A 21297-nucleotide genomic window follows, 5' to 3' on the forward strand; every position below is an offset into this window, starting at 1 on the left:
ATCCATTGGTATTCAGACAAGATAAAACTAGAGAAGGTTCTTATCACTGATCTTAATCAGAATTCTCTTTGATTCATTTCTCATCTGAACAAATTGAATATGAACCAGAATAGCATTAATGGCCAAATTCAGTCAAAATACATTAAAAGTCATGGTCAATTTAGACTGCCTTCAGAATGACAGGTTATTAGATTATAAATATTACATCTTTCAGAAACATATAATTCTACAGTTTTTCCAGGACCTTGGGGTTACAGAGAAGTGGTGCTAAGATGAGAAGCAGCTCACTTAGGCTAGAGCTCCCTTTGGATCAAAGAGGAGATAGCATAAGCAGTGGCCTTTCTAGGAAGGGGCATGGCAGCTTGGCAGTATTGACTTGGCTGAAAGATAGAAACTCCTCCAGTGGGATTGGAGTTTTTTTTAAAAAACCCTTACCTTCTGTCTTGGAATCAATTCTAGGTATTGGTTCCAGGGCAGAAGAGTGGTAAGAGCTAGGCAATGTGAGCCAAGTGACTTGCCCAGGGTCACACAGCTAGGATGTGTCTGAGGCCACATTTGAACCCAGGACTTTCTGTCTCTAGGCTTGGCTCTCAATCCACTGAGCCACCCAGCTGCCTCTATCAGTTTTGTTTCTAATATATATCTTATCTTCTTCCCCAGAAAACTATCTCTTATAAGAAAAGAAAAAAAAAAGAGAGAGGGGGAAATTAACCAATCCATTAACCAAATATAACTATATGTGTAATGTTTCATACCCATAATCCCCCATCTTTGGAAAAAAAATGGAGAGAAATATATCTTCTTCCTCTCTCCTGTGGGAACAAGCCTGATTATTACTATGATTATAGGTAACTTGGTGACACAGTGGATAAAACACTGGGCCTGAAGTCAGGAAGACTCATCTTCCTGAGTTCAAATGTGGCCTCAAACACTTACTAGCTGTATGACCCTGGATAAATCACTTAACCCCTGTTTGCTTCATTTTCCTCATCTGTAAAATGGGCATCATAAAAATAATCCTTATCTCCCATGGTGCTTGTGATGATCAAATGGGATAATGATTATAAAACCCTTAGCAGAGAGCCTGGCACATATTAAACATTATGTAAATATTAGTGGTTATCATTATTATTAATTACTTAACATTTGGTTTCTTCATAGTTGTTGTTTCCATTTGTATTATTGTAGTCATCATATATTGTTTTGCTGGCTCTGCTTACTTCCCTTTTCACCAGCTCATCAAAGTCTTTTCAGTGCTTCTCTGTGTTCTTCATAGTCATTGTTTCTTACATCCCAGTAATAGTCCATTATGTCGCCATGCAACAATTTGTTTAGTCATTCCCCAACTGCTGGGTACCTGCTTTGTTTTCAGATCTTTGGTACTCCAAAAAATAGTGTTACAAATATTTTGGTATGTATGAGCCTTCTTTGCCCTTCAGATATATACCTCCCTAGCAGTGGGCTCCTTGGGAGAGAGACTTGTTATTTAATATTAATTTGGCATTATGAAAAAAATAGAATCATAAGGTTTGGGAGAGCTGAAAATGATGTTAGAGATCTAGTTTTAAAAGCTCTCTTATTTTACAGAAGGTACATCCTGAGACCTAAAAAGGCTTCTATAATTCTTTTAAATAGCCCATATTTCTTTCTAAAATCACACTTTCAAAGGTTCAAAAGATAGATGATTTCTAGGCCCAGCTATCAATTGGTTCAGAAGCCCCAAGAAGAGATCCTATGTCAAGATAACTGGTTTTGATGGATAAGCCCAGTGCTGTAATGAGGATAATTTCCTGCCAATAGGAAATGAGTGTTGGAAAAAACCTATTCCCTTTTGCCAAATGGATACTACATCCCACTCAAATCCAGCTGAAATATAACCTTGTTATTCTTCCTCAAACATGTTATCAAAAACAGAATTGTTGGCTTTAGAAATGTTGTGACCACAAGAGCCAAGTGCCCTACATCCTACAATAATTCAGGACACCTCATGTAATATCCCAAGGACCTAGAATGACCTTACCTTCTCCAATAGAGCCAACAAAGCCCACACAGTTCTTTCCGTATACTTTTCAGTCTAGGAGACCCATAAAAGACACCATACAATCCTGTATTTTATTGTATTTTGTCCTCTATACCAAATAGTACTTATTAAGTGTCCACCTAGTAGGATGGGTGAGGCAGGAAGCTATGCCTACTTATGAATGAAGCAATCTAAATATGATCCTTGCTGCAGATAGGTTTTTAATTAAAAAAAGACAACTACTCTGTGGACATCAAAACAGAAAGCTATAAACAACAAACATTCAATTATGCAGCGCTAAAAGGAGCCAACATGGCAGGATCACAGACTCATAATTAGGTATTTAACATTTATGTAGAGGGCAGCTAGATGGCTCAGTGGATTGAGAGCCAGGGCCAGAGATGCGAGGTCCTGGGTTCAAATTTGGATTCAGACACTTCTAGCTGTGTGATCCTTGGCAAGTCACTTAATCCCTATTTCCTAGCCCTTTCCACTCTTCTGCCTTGGAACTAATAGTATTGATTCTAAGATGGAAGTCAAGAGTTAAAAAAAAAAAACCAGCATTTATTATTGTGTGTATGTGTGTGTTTTTTTTAATATTGTTCAGTAGAGTTGAGGTAGAGCAAAATGACTTTTCTTTTTTAAACTAGTAAATCACCATCATTCTTAAAAGGAATATTTAAAATATGGGCAGGGATAATAGAAAGACAGTGGACATCATCAAAAAGTAAGTTAAAATGGGTAGTAAACAGGTAAGTGTCCTGTCTTAATGCTGCAACCCTGAAGAACTCTGTAAGTAAGGCTAGATGAATTCATAAAAAATTTCTATAGTCTTGACTCCATTATGGATGGAGGAATAAATTATTAGCCTTGTCCATTTTTTAAAAATTATGGTTTCCAGTGGTATTGATGTCCCAGATTTAAAAAACCCTCACAGCCATGCACCAGCTTATAATGACTAATGACATCTGTCAATGTTTTGGAAACGTTAGCATATTAATAGTCTGTATCTTTCAAGCTTTGATTTCTGCTCTTTCACCTTCATTCTCAGCAGGTGATCTGTCTTCTACATTTAAACGGAGTCAACAAATATGTGCCAGGCACTGTACCAGACAATGGGAATGCAAACAGGGAAAAACACTCCTTGCCCTCAAAATTGAATGTGGGGAGCAACATAAAAACTACCTGGCTATCACCTCCTTTCCCTTCCCATTGTTAACCACTTTAATTTGAGCCCTTATCATATTCCATCTCTGGTGGACTGTGGCAGGTCTAGCCTCTTCCTTTTTAGACTTATCCAACCCATGACTATCAGAGAAATCTCCTGATCTCCAAATCTGATCATATTATTCTATCATTCAAAAACATTCTGAGGTACTTCCTATTTGCCACACTTCCAAGAGTGTGATTTGCATGTGTATATTTTTCTTTAAAGTAGAGTTAACCCAACAGTCATTCCATCTGACTTCTTGGATTCCAGATCTTGCTTAGTTAAAAAATATAAACCCCCTCTATTGGGCATTCAAAGCCCTTTATAACCTGGCCTCCTTCTCCCTTTCTATTTTCTTCTCTCCCCACCCTGCCCCATAGAGTCTGTAATCTAATGACACTAGCACCCTTGCTATATTCCTCCCACAAGACTCTTTATCAACTACTTTTGGCATTTTTGCTGGCTCTCTCCCATCTCTGGAATGTTCTCCTTCATCATCTCCACCTCCTGATTTCCTTCAAGTCCCAGCTAAAGTCTTATCTTTTACAAGAAGTCTTTCCTAATCTGTTGGTTATAGTTTGTCAAGTACTTACATTTTTTGTGCATAGTTTTTATGTGTGTAGTTTCCCTTATTAAACTGGGAGTTCCTTGAGGACAAGGATTGTCTTGCCTTTCTTTTTGTACCTCAATGTTTAGCACAGGCATACAGTAGGTACTTAATAAGTGATTGTTGCCTTAACTCAATTAAAGAGTATATATAATAAGAGTACTAATATGTCTACCCAGTGGACCTTTTGTGTTCCCTAGTCAATGGTATCCTTTATCTGTTAAGAATGAATCTAATATTTAGAGAGCCTTACTGACTCCCTCTGTCTGGTTAGCATGGCATCATTTAGAGGAAATGGATTTTTTTTCCAGCTAAAAAGCTAGGGTAGTTCTGGGAGCTGTGGGTCTTGGAACACCTAGAGGGTTTTACTGAACATCAGGCCTTTAGACTCTGTACTGGAACCTCCAAAGGCAAAGTGGGTTAATAAGAGAGATTCGGCCTTGACCCCATTTTCTAGCATTGCCACTTCACCATGATTAATATTTAACAGACATCTGAGAATCCAGATATAATATGTCTTGAGGCCATTACAGAATTCAAGGAGCCAGCCACATTAATCCAAACTTGGCAGGTGGTTAGAAGATTTTTGCTTTTATTCTGAAGAGCTCCTTTTTTTTCACCTCAAGAAGATTCATCTGCTTTTGAGCCATTTTGAGAGGCAAGAAGGTAAATATTTGAACTGTTGCCCCAGAAGAAGCTGAGAATTCAAAGCTACCTTACCAAGGCCAGAACTGTTTTGTCTGGGATGATGGAGAAACAGCTGGGCAGTGTAAAGATGATAATCAGTTGTTCCAACACTTGCAAACTCTTAGTATAAAAGGAAATCCCAAGATCAGCTTTTAAAAGCAGCATACATCTTGACATCTTAAAGCAATATGCCAGGAAAAAACCTGTCTTTAATAATGAATACTGTGGGAAAAGTCACCAAATTTGGTGAAAAGATTTTTGAGTAAGGAGTCCTCTTTAAAAAGTAAAACAATGACTTTTTTTTTTTTTCAAAGAACTGATCTTTCCCAAATGTATCCTAAGAGATTTAGTGCAGGAAAACACCTGGAAAATCAATCAAGGGATTTTGAAAATATTGCTAGAATGAAGAAGGTGTTTTTGGTGTTTTTATACACCAGGAAGTCATTTTAAAAAATACACCCTGGCCCCACGGTACTGAAGGGAGGGGAAGATTATGCTCTGGAGAAATTGGCTGCCCGAATTGCTTTTTGTGGGGTGATTCCTATGCATTTCCCTTTGGGTAAAACTTGTGGTTTTAAAAACCAAAAGCAGACTAAATTTTAAAAGCTGTTTTCAAGCCCAAAGCCAACTGTATTGAGATATTCTCTCCCCAGAAAGGAATTAATTCCAAGGGATGACTAAACCCATGGCCGCCAGGGATTGCCCTGCCTCATTTTGGGAGTGTACTCTACTTTGGTTTCCCCATCAAACTCAGGCTTGATCCCCTTATAGATGGATGAGGAAAAGGGGAGAAAAATATTTGAGTTGGTATTCTGGAAGAACCTGTGCATTTTTAAAAAGCCAGATTTCTGAATTCCAACCAAAACAAATGAAAATTTTTCCTTATGCTCTGAGAACTGGCCATGAGTTTTGTCTTAGTTAGCAGATGTGTTTTTAAGACTTGTTTAAGTTACTATATTTGCCTAAAGTATATCCAATTCTAAGTTATAGGAATCCACATTTTAATGCTAGTTTCGTGTGTGTGTGTGTGTGTGTGTGTGTGTGTGTGTGTGTGTGTGTGTGTGTGTGTAGGGGTGGTGGTGGTATATTTCTAGGTATAGCTTAATAAAATGCTTGAGGTGCTTCCTTTAAATGGAAATCATAGAATTAGTCACTAATCTGTAAACCACTAATGGAGCTTTGATGTGAAATATGTTATGTAAACACTGTTGATTTAGAAGACTTGAATATGAAAACTAAATTGGAGAACTCCTAATTTTGAGTTCCCTTTTCCTCCACCTCTGCCCTTTGTTGCTCTTTTGTTATATAAATATAGTAGAGAACGGGGAGACTCCATAATCTTTTTGTACTCTTTTATTTGTTTGTTGTTTTTTTCAAGGGTTAAATGAAGGGAATCTTCAAAGCACTGTTGATATAAAATATTTCACAAAGCTTTGAAGCTTTTATTAGATATGCTGGAAGTCTATTTCCTGGAATCAACTGTAAAGTGAATGTCACAGAAAGCCTTTTCTTAGTATGAATGACACAAGAAAGGCTCATCAACAATGCTATAGCCACTAAAAGAAATTGCTAGCAACATGAAATGTTTCCATGCTATGCGAACCTCCTTAATATCTTCTGCCAGACAAATTAATACACTTTTAGCCTTTCTCTTCTCATAGGGCATTTCGTTAGTCACTTGGGCATAGAAAAAGGCACATAGATTAATGGTAATTCACACTGTGAATAAATTAAACTCTGCCGTTGTATGAATGAATCATTTATGAAGTACTTACTATGTGCAAAGCAGTATAATAAGGATCGAAGATACAAATAGAAAACTGTCCTTGTCAAAGAGTTCACATTCTAATGGAGGAAAGCAACCTAAATCAATCAATCAGTCACTCAATAAACATCCATTAAGCATCTGCTATGTGCCGGAAGCTGAGTTAAGTGCTAGGGATACAAGAAGAGTCAAATGACAATTCTTGCCTTCAAGAAGCTTGCAATCTAACGTTGGAGACAGCATGCAAATACACACATACACACATATCTGGAAGTTTGATCACAGATGTGCTTTTTAAAAAATTTAATTTAATTAAAATCCTTCTACCTTGGAATCAAGCCTGTGTATTTTAGTTCCAAGGCAGAAGAGCAGTAAGGGCAAGGCAATGGGGGTTAAGTGACTTGCCCAGGGCCACACAGCTAGGAAGTGTCTGAGACCAGATTTGATCCTAGGACCTCCCGTCTCTGGTCCTGGCTACCTAGCTGCCCACTTTCAAAGATGTCCTAATTTGGAAATGTCCTTACCAATTAGTGCATCTCAGTAAGGGACCATTGGGATCATCTGTCCCGACCATCCTTGACAAGTGGTTTTGTCACTTTTGCTTCAAGTCTTCCTGTGAATGGGTAATCCCTGCAGCCCGTTGCTCCCCTTAGATGGCACTCATTGCCAGACTGCTAAATTGTTTATCAAACTAAAATTTGCTTCTCTGCTCTTCTGCTCACTGCTCTTAATTCTGTTTTCTGGTTCTAAGTAGAGCAGATCTAATTCCTTTTCCACTGTGACAGCCTATCAGATGCTTAAACACAACTATCACATATTTCTCTTTTCCCCCACCCTTTTTTTTCTTCTCAAGCTAAACATTTCAATTTCTTTTAACCAATCTCTTGACATTATCTCAAGATCCATCCTATTGCTTTTCTCTGGACACTCATTCACTAGCTTATTAATAGCCTCCCAACTTTGGTCATTTTCACTGGCTATTCCCCATGCCTAGAAATCTCTCCCTTCTCATCTTTTACTGCCTAACTTCCTAGGCTTCCTTCAGGTCTCAGCTAACATCTCGTCTTCTGCAAGAAACGCTTCCCAATTCTCCTTAACCTTAGTGCCTTCCCTCTGACACTATCCTCAGTTTACCCTGTATACGGGCATCTCTTGGAGATATTGTGGATTTAGTTCCAGACTACTTGCAATAAAGGAAATACCACAATAAAATCACATCACGTGGATTTCTTGGTTTCCCAGTGCATATAAATGTTATTTACACTATATTGTAGTTGGTTGAGTGTGTAATAATATTATATAGAAAACAATGTATATACCTTAATTAAAAATGCTTTATTGCTAATAAATACTATCCATCATCTGACCCTCCAGTGAGTTGTAACCTTTTTTTGCTGGTGGAGGATTTGGCTTCGATATTGATGACTACTGACTGATCAGGATAGTGGCTGCTGAAGGTTGGAGTAGCTGAGGCAATTGATTTTCTTTTTCTTTTTTAAATAAATAAATAAATTTAATTAATTAATTTAGAATATTTTTCCATGGTTACATGACTTAATGTTCTTTGCCTCCCCTCTTCCCTCCCCCCCTCCTGGAGCTAACAAGCAATTCTACTGGGTTTTACATGTATCATTGTTCAAAACTTATTTCCATATTATTACTATTCATAATAGAGTGATCACTTAAAGTCAACATTGGGGCAATTTCTTAAAATAAAACAATGATGAAGTTTGCCTCATTGATTGACTCTTCCCTTTTACTTGAGCACTTAGATGCCATTGTAGGGCTACTAATTTGCCTAATTTCAATATTGTTGTGTCTCAGGGAAAAAAAGAGACTAGAAAAAGAAGGAGAGAGACTGGAGAATGGGTTATCAGTGGAGCAGTCAGAACACAACATTAATTGATTAAGTTCACTGTTTTATATGGACCTAGTATGTGGCACCCTACTACTTTTATAATAGGAACATCAAAGATCACCAATCACTATTACAGACACAATAAAAGCATATAGCAAGAATTATCAAAATGTGACAGAGACATGATATGAGCACATACTATTACTATTAGAAAAATGGTACCGATAAATTTGCTGGACACAAGAGTTTCACAAACCTTTAATTTGTTAAAAATTCAATGTCTATGAAGCATGATAAAATGAGGCATCCCTGTACATCTTCTTTGTACATAGTTATTTTCAGTCTATCTCTCGTTTAGAATACAAAAGGGGTTGCCTTTTGCCTTTCTTTGTATTCCTGGCACAAAGAAAGCATTTAATAAAATATTTGCTTCATAAAATCTGGCACCCCAAACCAGACACATCATTTCCAATTTTGGCTTCTCAGAGTGAAGTGCAACAATACCACCATCCCTTTGGTCTGGGATAAGGCAAAATAACATCAACAGTTATCATATTCCCTAAATGTGGGCTTTTGCTGACACTCATAGAACTTTTTTTTCCCCAGAGGAACTGCTTTCTAGTCAGAGCTTCCCAAATTTATTTGTGGAATTATTTTTTTTTTTTGTATCATAGTATAGAACTTTCTGCTTCTCCCTATTAAATGTCATCTCATTAGACTTTAGGCCAATGACCTGGGCTATCATGATCTTTCTGGATTCTGATTGTCATTCCACATCTACAAAATTGACAAGTATGTTATCTCTGCTTTTATATAAGTCATTGATAAAGATGTTATTCAGTATAGAACTAGTCATAGATCCCTGGCCCACTCCACCAAAGACCTTCCAATTTTAAATTTTAATTTGACTTTTGGTTGTATCTGTGAATTCACTGGTATCAGGAGGACTTTTACCAATCTAGAATAGTACCTTTTCAGTAACTTAGTCTTAGATGGTTTCCTTAGGAATTAAGAGGTTAAGTAAGTTCTCTAGCTTCTTTGGTGTCACTCAGCCCCAGTACATATCCAGGGTGGGACTTGAATTTGGGTCTTTTTGACTTTGAAGATGTTCATTATTTCATCCTACCCTTGATGTTGCTTCCAAATTCCTTTAGAATCATGTATTACCACTCTTTGAATCCAGCCATTGAACCAGTTTCAAATTCCTCTAAATAATCTAGGCCATATCTTTTCATCACTTCTACAAAATAATATAAAGTAATTTTTTCAGATTCTTTGCTTAAATTGAGACAAACTTCCTCAACATATCTGAATCTATCAGATTGTTAAAAAGGGAAATGGAATGAGTTTGTTTTTTTATTTTAATTTTCATCCTGAAAGAGAATAGACATTTTTATATACATAATAGAACAGAAAAAGAGGATTGTACATGAATTGTACATGAAACTGTAAACTTGCTTTTTAAAAAATTAAATATATAGTAAGATAAAACTTTTCATGCTTGTCTGATCCTCTTCCTGGCTTTCTATTCTTTTTTTATCAATGTTTAAAAAATTTTTTTAAGATGCCTCAGTGCCTATCCCCTGCCCCCCCCCCACTTTTTTTTTGGCTTGGTTTCCCCATCCTTTTCTCTTGCCCTTTTTAGCTCAGCTATCTCTTCTCTACTTTACCTTCATTAGAAAATAAAAAGCCTTTATAACAAATATACAACATATTCAAGTAGAACTAATTTCCACATGGTCTACGTCTAAAAAAGTATGCCATTTTGCAGATTGAGGTCCATCACTCATACTTTCAGCATCTGATTGGTAATTGCATTGATCTGAGTTCCCAGGTCTTTTGGAGTTGTTTTTCTTTACAATGTTGTTATTGTATGAATTGTTTTGGTTCTGCTCACTTTACTCTGAATCAGTTAATACAAGTCTTCCCTAGTTTATCTGAAACCATCCATATCATCATTTCTTTTTTGTTTGTTTGTTTATTTGTTTTTCATATCATCATTTCTAACAGAGGAGTAATTTTATATTCATATGCCAAAATTTGTTTAGCCATTCCCCTATAGATGTTCATTTCCAGTTTTTTCTTATGACAAAAAGTTGCTGGTAATCAGGCTAGTTTGACATGTTTCCTGATGAAGCCACAATAGCTGGCTTTTTCCGATCAGTACCTTCTTTTGCAGCTGCTCTTTAATAATACCCTTCCAGAATTTATATACAGATCAAGGTCAGATTATTGGCCTGTCATTTGTGAACTTTTAAAAAAGCTCTTCAGGACTCAGCTTAAACCTCAGCTTCTCTAATGAAGCCTTCTCTGATTACTCTGATAATCAGGTTCAGGACAGTGAACCTTTATATAACTTATCTTCTGTACTTTATCATTCTTTAAAAAAAATCTTTAACTTTCATTCTTCAGTGAACTTATTTACTCTTTGAGACTTCACAGTTTTGTTCTTAAGCTTCCTATATCTCCTGGGCTGGTTTTTACCCTGTAGAATTTCAGTCCGGAGAATCCTATTTGTCCTTTTCCTAAACCCTTTGAAATCTGCTCTCTCTCCAAATCTTGACTATATTCCTGACTATTCCCAGATTTCCTCTCCTCTATCATAAAATCTAATATGGCATAGTTACTTTCCCCCAAGATTCCCTTCATTTCCTTTCTGGCAGCCAGATTGTTAAGCAGTTTCAGATCTATTCGTCTAGTCTAGCCCTCTCATTTTTCAGATTAATGAACTAAATCACAAAGAAATGAAATGCCTCACCCCAGAGTACCCCCACCCTGGTGGTTAGTGTCAGAACCACATCCAAAACCAGGTTTCCCAACTCCCAAACCAGTATTCTTTTGACTGTATCATATCGCTGCCAGACCAATATGGCGCTAAAACTTTTTCATTGTCATAGGATTATAAATGTAGAGCTGGAAGGGACATTAGGAGGCTAGGCTAGTAGGCACAGATGAGGAAACAGACACTCAAGGAGGAGAAGTGCCTTCTGACTGAAGCATCTTTACTGGACTACATGCCCTTGCCTGGATCTAGTTTAAATAAAGAATTCATTTGGTAAGTGGTACGACCTTTTTTTTTTTTTTTTTTTTTTTTTTTTTCTTTTCGTAGTTGGAATTCTGGGGGTGCTCACATTAATGATCACAGTTTGCATAGTTCAATTGTTTCTTCATCTGAAAGTTTAAGTTTGAGAAAGTTTAATGTACTTGACCTTTGGAGAGGTACATAAGAGTATCTGGCCTTGCTTCATTATTGTGGTATGAGGGCTTTTCTGTGGGCGTCTTATATCGAATACTTTAACAAATGCTACTCACAACACCCCTGTTATAAAAAAAGGGAGTTCAGCTGTTTTATGGAGGGGTCGTTGTATATAGCATAATAAAGTCTGCGCATTTGGCTTCTTGCTACACCCCCCCTATCCTTGTGTAATCCACAAATACATTCCTAGGATAAGTAAAAGGACTGAACTGCATGCTCAAGTCTATTTTTGATAGTGGAGGGTTCACATCATTTTCTAACCACTCAGGTATAAATTTTTAAATTACTAAAGAATCTTTTCTTGCTGCCCGTGAGCCATTTGGAAATTGTGTGTGTGTGTGTGTTTGTGTGATTGTGTTTGTTTGTGTGTTTGTGGTGGAGAGGGGAGGGAGGAGAGGTAGAAAGGAAAAGGGAGAAAGAGAGAAAAAAATTGGAGGTAGGAATTAATAGAGGAAGCTGGAGAAGTAGTTTGTAAACCCTGTTCATGAGGTAATCCTGTCATCATGATGGTTCTGACCTTTTAAAAAACAATGCAGAAATCTGCATGTCCTCAGTCAGTCAACTGAGTCAAGCATTTATAAGGTGACTGTCATGTGCCAGACACAGTGCTAGGTACAAGATATCCAAAGAAAGACAAAAACCTGACCTGCCATAATTCACATGCTAATGAGGGGTACAAATATGAACCTAACTTGGTACATATAAGATTTACATAAAGCAGGATGGAAATAATCTCAGGGGAAGGCAGCGGCAGCCCGGGGAGGTGCGATTTGAGTTGTCCAAAATGAGTTTTCTTTTAGAATATCTGGTTCCATCCCAATTTATTTGAGCCTTTATTGTTCACTTCATCTTAAGTAGGATCCATTATTCTTAGAGTACCTCACATTCCTTTTTTTTTTTTTAAAGAGGAAGTTTAGAGCAGGGATGGCTAACTGGCTTCCCTGAGAGCTTTCCTGGCCTGTGGATACACATGGAATTATTTAGACAAAGTCACTGATACCTTTGGGGCTAGAGAGATCAGTCAAAGCTGGGCTGTTGCCCTGGTGGTGATACTTGGAATGGAAGGAGAATTAGGGCAGTTCTTAGAACTTGGAGAAAAAATAAATTCTTACTAGTGAGTTTGCTGCAGATGTGTTGCAACCTCTCCATTTCCAGGCTCCAGGAGACTTGTTTTTCTCAAACAAATCTCTATTGTTATTAAAAGTACCAGTGTCCTCTTCACACATGTTGGACACCAGCCCTGTGGTTTGTTAAAGCTTGAGAAAGTTTGGAGGGGAAATGGATTTTTTTCTAAAATCTCTGCCTAAAATGAAACAATCCTTTCCCATACTCTTGTCTGGCCAGCAAGAATCTTGTAGAAGCTCGTTGCACTTTTACAGCTGACAGGTGTTAGACCCACGGTCAAGACAGACTGAAATTCAGTCAGTTTACAAGAGTCAGGATTTTGTGAACGTGTCTGGCTTAATCTCTCCAGATGAGGGATTTTTTTTTCATGTGTATAAAATGTGCCGGGGCGGTCAACAAGTAACGTGAATGTTTATTTCAGAACATAAATAGTGGCATTGTCAACATCAGACATTAGAAATTCAGTACTATATTTTTATACATTCCTGATTTGGAAATACAGATATTATGGGTCATTGCCAACTCTGAAAAAAAAGAAAGTTGAACCTTGTCATTTCTTCATATATACTTTGTATATGTGCATGCATATGTTAAACTGGCAACTGGTTTCCAACTTGGACTAATCATTTGATTCTTTGTTGTTAGACTTGGAGACTCAGATTCAATTCTTTTCTTAAAACATGCTCACTTTCTTTAGTTTTTGTGGGAACTGTCCTGATCTATCAATTGCCCCTTCCTGAGATGCCCATATTTGGATGACTGAATTGGCATTTGCTTCTATGTGCTTGAGACAACCCAGCTTGCTGGGGCTGGTGTTTGTTTTGGCATATGCTTGGTCCTCCCTTCAGGTATTCTTCCTGTCAGTTTTTTCTTCTCCCTTCTCCCCTCATACTGTGGAGAAAAAAAAAATTGTTTACTTCTGATGTGACAGCCAATTTTGTTCCTGATTTTCTTGACTGGGATATTCTTTCCTCTTTCTTTCATATGACAACATTGAGACATTGCTCAGACTCCATGACTGCATGTTAAACGCCATCATTGATTGCTACCACTGAGGAGTTTGAAAGCTTTCTCTGAGGCAGAAAGGGAAGCCCATTTTCAAATGGGGCTGGTGTTTACATGTGGGCTTGGACATAGATCTAGAAAATTTCATGCCCAAAACAGGGAGCAATTAAGCAGACACCTTTGTAGTTGCCTTGTCCCGCTTAATTCAGGTATGCACGAGAATTTGTGGTCTCTCATTCCTTAGTTTTCCTCATTATTTTTCTTTCATCTTACTTATGTATCAACAATTTGTTTTTTTGGTTTTTTTTTTTTCTGTGCCCCCTATGTGCCAGCAGTGTGAAAGAGATCTAAGACACACTGTCCTTGCCTTCAGGAAGCTTAAAGTTTGGAGGCAAGATAGAGATAAATGATTGAGTAACTTAAGTGGGAGACAAGATAGAGATAAATGATAGAGTGTGACATAGACTAAGCTTGATAGTTCAGACAAGGGAAAGATAAGTAGCCAGGACCTCAAGGACTCGTTTATACATATACACAGGACAAACAAAACAGATCTAGACCAATCTTTTGACTGTGGGAAAGAGAGCTTCATTCTCCTTGATAAAGGGAATTTGTTTATTCTCTCTAACTCCCTAAGCAGTCACCCCTCAAAAAAGGTACCTTCTCTGAGCAGTGTTGATAAACCATAGAGAGACAGAGTGAGAGAAGACGGTCTAATCATGTCTATACCTGGCTGGAGGAAATGTGTGAATTCCAAATGACCAGAGCATTGAATGTATTAATGAATCAGGTACCTCTGTAGGGGATACAAACACAAGGGTTGAGGAGTGTGTGTTGGTGGAGTTTCTGGCTTTATCCAATGAGGACTTTGATGCTTATTTTAGATGTATCAACTTCATGTGTCATCTGTGTCAGCTGCTATTTTGTCTCAAAACATCCTCCTGCATTTGGTGGCTTGCCAATCTCCAAAAGCCAACACTGGGAGAATGAGTTGCTGCTTTGTATAGGACTTAAGAAGTGTCTCAAGGATTCTTTTCAAAGTTTTATTGTTGGTTAACATTTTTATTACGCCACAATTGTTTCCTCCCATACCCATCTTGAACTGGTCCTTGTAACAAAGAAACACACTTAAAACACACTAAAAGAGAAGCTGTACCTGACCTTGTATGTCCCATTCCACATCCATAGTCCCCTCCTCTGCTGAGAGGAAGAAGGTATATGTTGTTTCTCATCATTCTCTAGGATCGAGATTGCCCATTACCATTTATCAATCAATCAGTAAGCATTTATTAAGTGCCTACTATACTATGTGTCAGGAACTGTAGCTAAGTATATTCATTAGTTTGATTGCCTTTTTAATGTTGTTACTGTTTACTCTAGTCATTAGGTACCGTTTGTTTCTGCCATTCTGTATCACTTCCTCTATTCTATATCCCATAGTTTTCTGAATTCCTACTTCTTGATTTCTTCTGATGCAGTAATCCTCTATTACGTTCACATGCCAGAATTTGGTCAGCAGTTCCCCATTCGGTGGATAGCCAATTTTGTCTCCAATTCTCAGGCAATTGGTTGCACCCGGCAGATGGATCTTGCTAGACTTGGAATCAGGAATACCTGGGGTTGGATCCTCTCTCAATCATCATTTACTACCAGTGTGATCTTAGGCAAATCATTGATCCTCTCTCAGTCTATAAAATGGAGGCAATAAAACCATTTACCTTACAGGAACATAGCATTTGTTCTTTGCTTGTTTTTTGATGAATTCTTACCATCTGGATTTGAATCAATAAAGTTTCAAGGCAGAAGAACAGTCAGGGCTAGGCAATTGGGGTTAAGTGACTTGCCCATTGTCACACAGCTAGGAAATGTCTGAGGCCAAATTTGACCTCAGGACCTCCCATCTCCAGACCTAGCATTCTACCCAGTGAGTCACCTAGCTGCTCTGGGACATACCATTTGTAAAGAGCTTTGCAAACTTAAAGCACTTTTTAGAATGTCCCAAAAGTCTTAGAGTAGTTTTAAGCTTAATAGTTTATGTGCAGTTTTAAACTATTAAAGCTGAATTAGGTTATTAAAGCTTAAAACTGCACCGACTTTGGGGACACTCTGTATAAATACTAGCTATTGTTTTTATTGTGTCTACAAAGAGTGCTCTGAATATTTTGTTATAAATATGTTATATGTTATATAGTGTTATATCTGTATGAGAGAGAGAGAGAGACAGACAGAGAGAGAGAGAGACAGAGAGAGTACAAATTATAAATACTACCCTCCTTTCCGTTGTTGGCACCTTGGAACATATACCCAGTAGTAGGATTGCTGGTTTAAACACATGTTCTTTCCAGAGGCTTGAAAGAAATCTTAGAACCCTTGAAGTTCCAAGGCTACAAATTCTACTCCTATCCACAAGGGGTTGTTATAGCTACTTGTGGTGTGTTTAGCATTGTCCTGGACCTTTAGGAGCACAAAAGACATATTCTTTTCATACTAGAAATTTGCCATTGAACTGGGGAGAGATGACCTACATATGTGAAATGTAGCAGAGAGATAGGATAGCAAGTAGAGGTGTCGAGTCCCAACTCTGGGGATCAGAGTAATTAGGAAACGTTTCAAAAGAAACTATTCCTGTGCAAGCCACACAATGCAGATGCAGATTAAAGGATATTAGAAATTAAAATACTTGTTTGGATTGTGGGGACACTTTCTTCCAGGGATTTTCTGAGAAGAAAGAATTTTCACCTTCTAGGATACTAGTCAGAGTAGAGAGTGGGTTACCTGGAAATCAAGTCCAATTGGTTTCCTGATCACACAGGTTGACTCTTTGGTGGTAGATGGCAAATAGTTTATAAAACCTCTTGCAGGTATATTAATGTGATATATTTAATTACATAAGCACTACATTTCTACCTCAGGTACCTTTATAAATGTTTCCTGCTAAACAGAATTCTTCTGACAGTTCCACTCCATCTTTCCTTCTCTTCCCTTCTCACAAAAAAAGTTTATTTCCCTTCTTTTTTCTGGGGACAGGTGATTGCTATGAAGTATGCTGATGCCTTTTCCTAGCCTAGGAGTTCATCTAAAAGGTCAAGCAAGCCCTAGAAGAACTGAATAAAGGAACTACATTTTCCATTAACCTTTTTTGTATTAACTTCTTTCTGTCTTTGAAAGGTTGTCACTAGATTTGCCAACAGAAGTAACTCAGAGTAAAGTCAGCTTCCTCTGGGGTTGTTCTTTGAGATCATAAGACCACAAAGTAGAGTTGGAAACACTCTCCATGATATTACCTATTTGGGGCCCACTTGTTCAGATTGACCTCACTGTGGGCAGAACCAGCTGTTGTCATAGACCACAACATGTTGTGTTCAATCACACTAAAAGGTTGCTCTTTCTCTCTCTCTCTCTTTCTCTCTCTCTTTAAAGAAGTACCATTCCTCTATCACCTAGGGCTCCTGAAATGATTGTTTTTCAGATCCTTCCTTGAGTTAATGGCTTTCTTTTATCCAAAGATTACGCTTAAAATGTAATAATATTCCACAATAAAGCTTTGTCATTAGCAACCGTTAACATTTCAAAATATGAGTTCAACTGCTTGCTAGATGTGCTAGGAATCTGTAGGATTGGAGGAGGAAAAGTAAGTTTGGATGAGAGTCAGGAATCCTACAATGGGCAGGAACATAATTTTTGGCTCCTTAAATCTCTCTGCCCTTCCTTCCTCTCCCAGGTATATCTACAACTTCAACTTTTGAATAGGGAATGTCATTATTAAAATTTTCTCTCTGCCCAAGATCAGATTATTATTAACTTTTGTTCATTCTTCTGAGTTTTGTTCAGAAAAACTTTGCTTTGAAGTCATAGAATCATGAATTTAAATCTGGCAACAAGACCTTAGAGATCATCTAGTCCCAATCCTGAGGCCCAGAGAGTGGCTTGCCTATATATAGGTAGTAAGAGATAGAACCAAGATTCAAACCCAGGTCCTCTGACTTTCATTCCATCTCTCTTTCTACTCTATCATATTATTGCCTTTGCAATCCCTTTGGTGTCCACCATTTGAAAACTCCACATTTACTTAAACATCATAAAAATACTTTCTATCCCTTGATTTTCCTTAGGACTAAGGCTGTATTTGCCCATTACACTTTGTGAGGAGGGTCTAGATCCCCAAGTAGGGAGCCATTTTGGGGCAGTGAATTCACCTGGCTAATTTTGCTAAAGTCCTCAGGGGTTACAGATTAAAAACTTTTAATTCCATGATTGTTCAGAGAAAAAAAGAAGAAAAAAGGAAATGTAGTATCAGCTATGTACTTTTTCCATTGTTTATTTTGTTTCATTTATTTTAGCAAAGGATTAATTAGGCAGGTTATACTTTATACTACAAGTATCTTAAAGGGGGAAAAAAATTATACCATAGAGCCCTGGGCAGATTTATGCCAAAGGAAAAAAAGTGTTTCTGTTTTACCATTAAATAAAAAGAAAATCAATTTAAAAACTAATAGTTTTGTTGTCTGTATATACCTTTTATCTCCAAAGATGCATCTTTTTTTTTTTTTTAAATCCTTCCCTTCTTTCTGAGAATCAATACTGTGTATTGGTTCCAAGGCAGAATGAGAAACACTAGGCAATGGGGTTAAGTGACTCACCCAAAGTCACACAGCAAAGGCATATATAACTTTTACTAAGCTTTTATGAACTCTTAACCCACTCTCATTAATGAGAACAAGCCTGACTACATCTCTGCCTCCTAGTTCTAGGGGTATCCTTGAGGAATTGGGGATATTTTACTCTAATTCCATTGTCTCAAGCCTCCAGTCCAGTGTGTTTTCCCAGATATTACTTTCCAGTTACCATTAGCCTTTCCTTTCTATCATCAGTATCTCATTGTGATTGGTGCCCCTGTATCATTTACCCAGTTAACATCAATTAGCCTTTTCAAAGGGGTAGTTACTGAAAAACATATAGCAGGAACAGAAGTACCTTTTCCTCAAAGTCCAGAGGTCTGCTCTTTTCTATACTAATCCACCTAGGGAGAGTGGGCTCAAACTTCAAGCAATTTTTTACATAGCCTTTGCGCCACCAAGTACATTTACAAATATGGCATCGGGAATGGACCAGTTGCTTCTTTTCCCTCTTGGTTGCCTTTTATCTCCTTTTAGGTTGGGTTAAGCTGGTCCCTCAGGACTTTGCTCCTCATAGGGCTTGCCGTGTGAAGTTTAGGGCATCAAATTCATCTCAGGTCTCTAGTGGATTGTTCTTTTTCAGAACTTCATCTGATATTCCTTCCACCTATGAGCCAGAAAAACACAACAAGTAGAAGCAACTCCAGGATCATACACTCACAGGTCACGTGGAAGTGAGCCCAGTGACCTCAGACACTTAATACTTCTCTCTAGTGGAGCCAGTCAGGAAAAAGGAAAAGCCATTGACCTCTTAGTACCATTCTTTGTTCTGGCTCAGCAGCCAGGCAAAAGATTCTTCTTCATTTGGTAATTAGACAAAAAACAAGATCAATCTAGAAACAGGACCGGCATATGTTCCGGTCTACATGGAGATGCTCCATGTGCTCGTGAGGACTTGACCATCATTGGCTTGTTATTCAGATATTGCTAGGTGGTTGAATTGAATACAGTAGTGCTTTTTAGTTAATGTGAATCTCAAAAGAAGGTCCCTCCTGGCCAACTTTTAGAAAGGAAGGGAGGAAGCATCTTGTCTTCTCTCTCCCCACTAGCATCCTTGTTGGTTAGTAGCTTTGGTCCATTGGATAGAGTGCTCAGTCTGGAGTCAAGAAGATCCTTCTTCCTGAATTCAAATCTGACTTCAGATGCTTCCTAGATGTGTGACTCTGGGCAAGTCACTTAAGCTTGTTGGTCTCTCTTTCATCACCTGTAAAATGATCTGGAGAAGGAATGGCAAACTACTCCAATATCTTTGTTATGAAAACCCTAAATGAGGTCATGAAGAGTTGGACATAACTGAAAAATGATTGAACAATAGCATCTGCTTTTGAAGATGGATCGCACCCTACTTCAAAACTATAAAGGAAAAGCTTTGGAAGCTAAGTATAGACATGTTATGAGGGACTAATTTTCATGTTTGCCTTTGTCCATAGAACTAGCTATTTTAGAACTCTTAATACAACAAGCATTTATCAAGCACCTATACTATGTGCCAGACCAGTGAGGGTTTCCTTTTATTTTTGTATGAGGCATCTTATATGGTTTCCCAAAATAGAAAACAAGTGAAAAGAAGCTATTTATAGTAAATAAGTGCTTACTCTTAGGGGTTAGCAAGGGGTTATGATGGAAATATCCAGGAACTATCCTGGAAACTGAAATAGAAGGTTCTGGAAATTCATTTTTTATGTCCACTGCCAACTACTCAAAAAATCAAAGAGGTCTTCTCTTTAGAATTAGACTTTGACCTTGTCCTTCTGTTTTCCATTGGACATTAACAAAAATTCATATGCTTCCCCAACATTTAAAGAAATCCATTACCTGTTGTCATAATATCAATTCTAAGACAGAAGAATAGTAAAAGGTAAGCAATGGGGGTAAAGTGACTTACCCCAGGTCACACAACTAGGAAGTATCTGAGGCCAGATTTTAACCCAGGTCTTCCTGACTTCAGGCCTGATGCTCTATCCCTGTGCTACCTAGCTGCTCCTTCTTTAGCCTTTTTTTGAGTAGTAACATTAGTAGTAGTAGTAGCAATAATAATTATAATATTTGTTATAATGTTTGAGGCATTTTACATAGAATATCTTACAACCCCATGAGGTAGGTACTATTATCATCACTCTTTTATAGTTGAGGAAACTGAGACTGACAATTTTTTTTAAAACCCTTAACTTCTGTGTATTGGCTCTTAGGTGGAAGAGTGGGCAATGGGGATCAAGTGACTTGCCCAGGGTCACACAGCTGGGAAGTGTCTGAGGCCGGATTTGAACCTAGGACCTCCCGTCTCTAGGCCTGACTCTCAATCCACTGAGCTACCCAGCTGCCCCTCATGAGGCTGACAATTTAAATGACTTTCCCAGAGTCTAACAATTATTAAATTTCAGAGATAGGATTTGAGCTCATTTTCCTGACTCCGAGTCCAACAGCCTATTCACTGTACAAGGACATATTTTATTACACAATATGAAAAAAATCTAGGGACTCAAAACAACAGATTAATGAATATCTTTTTTCTTGGTTTCACTTTTCTCCATTCACAGATCAACTGGATTGACTCTCTCTCTCTCTCTCTCTCTCTCTCTCTCTCTCTCTCTCTCTCCCCTTTTCTTTTAATTAAAAAAAATGTTTTTTCTTTTCTTTTCCTTATCTCATTCTCTCTGCCTCTCTTATCTTTCTCAGTCCTCACCTATGAGTTCAGGTCAAAATGGTGTTCTATAAGTAACTCATAGATTATTCAATCTACCTTTATTACCTACACATAGATTATTTTGAACAAATTTGTTCTGGCCATCTTTCTCAGTCCACTTTTCTCAATCTGCCAGTTTCATTAAGTCTTTCCTAGGTAAAGGTAAAAGTATTCCTTACCTTCTCTGCTATTCCAAAGTATTTTCCAGGTTTTATATCCTACCCTCTCCACAGCCTCTACCTACTCCTCTAGGATATGAATTTATGTTTGTGAATGACTGTATTTATATAACATAGCTCTCATCTACATCTAAAAGGCTTATAACTACAATATACATATCGTGGGAGAATGGAGAACACAGGGAATGCAGGGGGAAGGAAACAACAAAGATTCCTGGGGCATATT

At 37.8% G+C, this 21297-nt stretch overlaps 1 long non-coding RNA gene across 1 annotated transcript in view; it reads left to right on the forward strand.

Moving 5' to 3' along the window:
* LOC123250365 overlaps positions 1-21297 on the forward strand; it is a 162512-nt gene that overhangs the window by 53972 nt on the left and 87243 nt on the right. The window lies entirely within an intron of this gene.

This window comes from Gracilinanus agilis, chromosome 5, assembly GCF_016433145.1.
Source record: "Gracilinanus agilis isolate LMUSP501 chromosome 5, AgileGrace, whole genome shotgun sequence".
Lineage (NCBI taxonomy): Eukaryota > Metazoa > Chordata > Mammalia > Didelphimorphia > Didelphidae > Gracilinanus > Gracilinanus agilis.